Genomic DNA, 6755 nt, shown 5'->3' on the forward strand with positions numbered 1-6755 from the left:
TGGTACTGGCAGAAAAACAGAAATATAGATCAATGGAACAGGATAGAAAGCCCAGAGATAAACTACGGTCAACTAATCTATGACAAAGAAGCAAGGATATACAATGAAGAAAAGGCAGCCGCTTCAATAAATGGTGCTGGGAAAAATGGACAGCTACATGGAAAAGAATGAAATTAGAACACTTCCTAACACCATACACAAAAATAAACTCAAAATGGATTAAAGACCTAAATGTAAGGCCAGACGCTATAAAACTCCTAGAGGAAAACAGGAAGAACACTTCGACGTACATAACAGCAAGATCTTTTCTGATCCACCCCCTAGAGTAATGGACATAAAAACAAAAATAAATAAGTGGGACCCAATGAAACTTCAAAGCTTCTGCACAGCAAAGGAAACTATAAGCAAGATGAAAAGACAACCCTCAGAATGGGAGAAAATATTTCCAAACGAAACAGACAAAGGATTAATCTCCAAAATATATAAACAGTTTATCCAGCTCAATATCAAAAAAACAAACAACCCAATCAAAAAATGGGCAGAAGAACTAAATAGGCATTTCTCCAAAGAAGACATATGGATGGCCAAGAGGCACATGAAAAGCTGCTCAACATCACTAATTATTAGAGAAATGCAAATCAAAACTACAATGAGGTATCACCTCACACCGGTGAGAATGGGCATCATCAGAAAATCTACAAACAGTAAATGCTGGAGAGAGTGTGGAGAAAAGGGAACCCTCTTGCACTGCTGGTGGGAATGTAAATTGATACAGCCACTATGGAGAACAGGATGGAGGTTCTTTAAAAAACTAAAAATAGAACTACCATATGACCCAGCAACCCCACTGCTGGGCATATACCCAGAGAACACCATCATTCAAAAAGACACATGCACTCCAATGTTCAGTGCAGCACTATTTACAATAGCCAGGACATGGAAGCAACCTAAATGTCCATCAACAGATGAATGGATAAAGAAGATGTGGTACATGTATACAATGGAATATTACTCAGCTATAAAAAGCAATGAAACTGGGACATTTTTTTTTCAGTTCCAAACACTACAGTTTATTACACAGAAAGTAATGACTCTCAATATGAAAATGAGGGCATTGAAGCAATCCACTGTGACAGTATTTCAGTTGTGGACAAAAGCACCTTTAAAGGCGATCTCTGGAAAACCTCTATCAAAAAGGTTGAAAACAGGACTGCATCCTGCAATACAGTTCTATGCAGCTAGAAGTCGTCACAAGGCGAAGCGATAAACAAATGAAAGAAAATTTCCAAACTACTTATAGTTAAGAACAATTTAACTTGTTCTAGTCGCTAAGGGGGCATATTTAAAATGTAAATAAAATAAGTAAAAAGCAATGTACCTTTTAAGACTAAAGAGATTACAAAGGATGTTAATTCTTTTTAAGTTATCATGTTAAGAAAACATGATGGAATCAGACAGATAATTGAAAAAGTACTTACAATTGTCAAGATGTCTTCATCCCCAAATGGTCTAAGAGGACATTAATGGGTAAGTATTTTGTTTCAGATAAATATTTTTACAAAACGTGCTTTCAAAGTCCCCACCAGAGTCCCATCAGCTAAGTCATGTCCCTTCAGAATTAGACTATCAGAGCAGAGTCCCAGGGTCCTAGGAAATGTTCACGGGTCACGAAGGAGCGGCCGTTTACTTCCCAGGAATCCGTGTTCACGTTCAGTCACTTGATCTCCATAGCCGGGCTACTCTGTAGACTCTCCTCTGTGGGACACGTCACCAAGGAGTCTGGTCTGGTCAGCTTTAGCCTTCTGCCAGTTTTACCGCAAAATACACTCTCGAATTCCTGTGAAGCAGGAAAGTGGCGGCGGGCCACGTGGGAGACGCAGGCGAAACTATCTGGAGGTGGAGGGTCATGGCGTCTGTCGCGGCCTCTGAAATCGTGCCATGCGTGCATGCGTGTGTGCTGAACATGGTAAGTGCTGACGGCTCAGACCAGGTGAGGGGTGGGCAGCTGTTCACCGGACTCTGTGTTCATCAGAGAAATAAAACAAAGGGAGCCACCTACGCGCAGACTCGTCTATCTTCTCAGCTCCTCCACCTGACGCCTCCTGGGCACTGAAAACCTTTTTAAGAGAATCTCCATGTCTCTCCTGAATATACTTCAGGAAGGCCGTGGTCCACTGCAGGGTCGTTGCCTTATCGGTCTCGGCGTTGCAGAACGGGACTAAAAGATTCAACTCATCACAACAGATGCGGATTCTGCGCCTTCTATCTCTCTCCATGCAGTTGTGCCTCTCCCTGCGCTGGGACCTGCCTCCCTGGGGCCCGCTCTGCGTCTGCTCCCCGAGGGTGGCCTGGGACGGCTCCGCCGACAGCCAAGCACCCTGCGCCGCTGTGGAGGCTTCGCCCACGTTCTGAATCCCTCCAAGGGCTCTTCGCTCTATGTGCGTGTCCAACTGGCGTATCCTACTCCGATTCCTCTTATTTATTGCTTGTTTACATAGCGCTTCTTCTCCGACTTTAATCCAAACCTGCTCCGGCAAAGCTTTGTTTCTACCACCCAAAGTCTGTTTAGTGGATTCAATTTCTTGCTGATAACAGAAAGAAAATGCTCTCGGCAATCCAATATCCTGATGCTTGGCAGCTTCGAGTATAGAACATGAGTTACTAGAACTCTGTGTTTGGGAAAGATTAGAACTTCCACTAGTAGAGCAAGCACTGGTAGTGAACAGAAGGTATGTAAACTGCAAAGCGGTCGTTGCAGCAGCAGTTTTGTTTTTCACTAATGTTGTACATTTGTTTTGCTGCTGATGAAGAGGCACATTCATTAACTCGGATGGATGGCGAATAAGAGTTACCAAATTGCTGAGCGCCACGCCGGGCTCCGGGGGCTCCGCGCCGCGCGGGCCGGGCGGGGGCTCGGCGGGGATGCTATTGAAGCGGTCCTCCAGGCGGACGCGCACGGCCGGCTTGGCCCGCGCCTCGGACGCGCCCTCCGCGTTCTCCTTGCCGGCGCCCTCGGGCGCCCGGGGCCGGGGCGCGCCGGGGCCCTGGCCGTCGGCGCCCGGCGTCCGCTCGGCGGCGGGAGCCGCGCCCGCCTCGCTCAGCAGCATGCTGCGCAGCTCCTGCACGTCGACTGCGCCCAGGCACGGGCTGGCGCCCGCGAAGCCACCGTCGGCCAGCGCGGGGGGGCACAGCACCGGGTACACGGGCGGCGCGACCCCGCCGCCGCCGCGCCCCCCGCCGCCGCGAAGCCCCCCCGGCGCCGCCGCCGCCAGGAAGGCCGAGCTGAGGCGCGTCTGGAGCTCGCCGTCGGCCGCCGCCGCCTCCGTGTGCGAGTAGAGGATGTGCTGCAGCTGCGTGTACTCCACCTCCGTCATCTCCACCAGGCTCAGGTTCGGCCATCGTGAAGCTCAGCCCCGCCGCGCCCAGCGCCGCGTCCACGCCCTCGGGGCCCGCCGGCCCGCCCGCCTGCGGCGGCTCCCGGGGCCCGACATGCGGCGCCAACGGCGGGGCGGGGGGTGGGGGGCGCGCGGCCGGCCGGCGGGGCCGGGCCGGGAGGGCGGGGGCGCGGAAACCGCCCCTGGGACATTTTTAGAGACATGGATGAACCTAGACACTGTCATACAGAGTGAAGTGAGTCAGAAAGAGAAAAACAAATATCATATATTAACACATATATGTGGAATATAGAAAAATGGTATAAATCAAGCGGTTTGCAAGGCAGAAATAGAGACACAGATGTAGAAAACAAACATATGGACACCAAGCGGGGAAAGCGGGGAGGGTTGGGGGGGAATGAATTGGGAGACTGGGATACCAAATTGAACACTCTAAATATATGCAGTTTATTGTATAAATAAAAAATAAAAAAATTTTTAAAAAATCTCCCAACACACAAAAGCCCAGGGCCAGATGGAGTCAAGGTGAATTCTATCAAACATTTTGAGAAGAGCTAACACCTATCCTTCTCAAAATGTTCCAAAATATAGCAGAAGGAGGAACACTCCCAAACTCATTCTATGAGGCCACCATCACCCTGATACCAAAACCAGGCAAAGATGTCACAGAAAAAGAAAATGACAGGCCAGTATCACTGATGAATACACATGCAAAAATCCTCAACAAAATACTAGCTCACAGAATCCAACAGCACACTAAAAAGATCATACACCATGATCAAGTGGGGTTTATCCCTGGGATGCAAGGATTCTTCAATATATGCAAATCAATCAACATGATACATCATGTTAACAAATTGAAGGATAAAAACCATATGATAATCTTAATAGATGCAGAAAAAGCTTTTGACAAAATTCAACATCCATTTATGATTAAAAACTCTCCAGAAAATGGGCATAGAAGGAAATTACCTCAACATAATAAAAGCCATATATGAGAAACCAACAGCCAACATCGTTCTAAATGGTGAGAAACTGAAAGCATTCCCTCTAAGAACAGGAACAAGACAAGGGTGCCCACTCTCAGCATTATTATTCAACATAGTTTTGGAAGTTTTAGCCACAGCAATCAGAGGAGAAAATGAATTAAAAGGAATCCAAATTGGAAAAGAAGTAAAATTGTCACTCTTTGCAGATGACGTGATATTATACATAGAAAACCCTAAAGACTACCAGAAAACTGCTAGCACTAATTGATGAATTCAGTAAAGTAGCAGGATACAAAATTAATGCGCAGAAATCTCTTGCATTCCTATACACTAACAACGAAAGAGCAGAAAGAGAAATTAAGGAGACTCTCCCATTTACCATTGCAACAAAAAGAATAAAATACCTAGGAATAAACATGCCTAAGGAGGCAAAAGATCTGTATGCAGAAAACTTTAAGACACTGATGAAAGAAGTCAAAGACGATACAAACAGATGGAGGGACATACCATGTCCTTGGATTGGAAGAATCAACATTGTGAAAATGCCTATCTTACCCAAAGCAATTTACAGATTCAACGCAATCCCTGTCAAATTTCCAACGGCATATTTCACTGAATAAGAATAAGAAATCTTACGATTTGTATGGAAACGCAGAAGACTCCGTATAGCCAAAGCGATCTTAAGAAGGAAAGATGGAGTTGGTGGAATTAGGCTTCCTGACTTCAAACTATACTACAAGGCCATAGTGATCAAGACAGTATGGTACTGGCACAAAAATAGAAAGGAAGATCAATGGAACAGAATAGAGAACTCAGAGGTAAGGCCAAGCACACATGGGCACCTTATCTCTGACAAAGGAGGCAAGAATGTAAAATGGAAAAAAGACAGCCTCTTCAATAAGCGGTGCTGGGAACATTGGACAGCTACATGGGAAAGAATGAAATTAGAACACTTCCTAACACCATACACAAAAATAAACTCAAAATGGATTAAAGTCCTGAATGTAAGGCCAGACACTGTAAAACTCCTAGAGGAAAACATAGGCAGAACACTCTATGGCATACATCAAACAAGATCCTTTTGGACCCACCCCCTAGAATAATGGAAATAACATCAAGAATAAACAAATGGGACCTAATGAAACTTAAAAGCTTTTGCACAGCAAAAGAAACCATAAACAAGACTAGAAGGCAACCCTCAGAATGGGAGAAAATACTTGCCAACGAAGCAATGGACAAAGGATTCATCTCCAAAATATACAAGCAGCTCATGCAGCTTCATACCAAAAAAGCAAATAACCCAATCCACAAATGGGCGGAAGACCTAAATAGACAGTTCTCCAAAGAAGGCATGCAGATGGCTAACAAACACATGAAAAGATGCTCCACATCACTAATTATAAGAGAAATGCAAGTCAAAGCCACAATGAGGTATCACCTCACACCAGTCAGAATGGCCATCATCAAAAAATCTAGAAACAATAAATGTTGGAGAGGGTGTGGAGAAAAGGGAACTCTCCCGCACTGTTGGTGCGAATGTAAGTTGGTACAGCCACTATGGAGAACAGTTTGGAGGTTGCTTAAGAAACTAAAAATAGAACTACCATATGATCCAGTAATCCCACTCCTGGGCATATACCCAGAGAAAACCATAATCCAAAAAGAAACATGTACCATAATGTTCATTGCAGCACTATTTACAATAGCCAGGACATGGAAGCAACCTAAATGCCCATCAACACATGAATGGATAAAGAATATGTGGCACATATATACAATGGAATATTACTCAGCCATAAAAAGGAACGAAATTGAATTATATGTAATGAGGCAGATAGACCTAGAGATTGTCATACAGAGCGAAGTAAGCCAGAAAGAGTAAAACAAATACCGTATGCTTACTCATATATATGGCATCTGAAGTAATGGTACTATTGAACCCAGTGACAGGGCAAGAGTGGAGATGCAGATGTAGAGCATGGACTTGAGGACACGGGGCTGGGGTGGGGGGCGAAGGGGAAGCTGGGATAAAGTGAGAGAGTAGCATAGACATAGATACACTACCAAATGTAAAATAGCTAGTGAGTAGTTGCTGTATAAGAAGGGGAGATCAACTTGATGATGGGTGGGTGATGCATTAGAGGGCCAGGACAGGGAGATCGGGAGGGAGTCGCGGGAGGGAGGGGATGTGGGAATATATGTATAAATACCGCTGATTCACTTTGGTATACCTCAAAAACTGGTACACGATTGTAAAGGAATTATATTCCAATAAAGAGCTTAAAAGAAAAAAAATGAAATAATTCCATTTGCAGCAACACGGATGGACACAGAAAATATACTAAGTGACGTCAGACAGAAAGACAAATAT

At 45.1% G+C, this 6755-nt stretch overlaps 1 pseudogene; it reads right to left on the minus strand.

Moving 5' to 3' along the window:
* Nucleotides 1-1697: 1697 nt before the first annotated feature.
* LOC130841994 (transcription factor-like 5 protein) lies at nucleotides 1698-3429 on the minus strand (annotated as a pseudogene).
* Nucleotides 3430-6755: the final 3326 nt, after the last annotated feature.

Source organism: Hippopotamus amphibius, chromosome X, assembly GCF_030028045.1.
Source record: "Hippopotamus amphibius kiboko isolate mHipAmp2 chromosome X, mHipAmp2.hap2, whole genome shotgun sequence".
NCBI lineage: Eukaryota > Metazoa > Chordata > Mammalia > Artiodactyla > Hippopotamidae > Hippopotamus > Hippopotamus amphibius.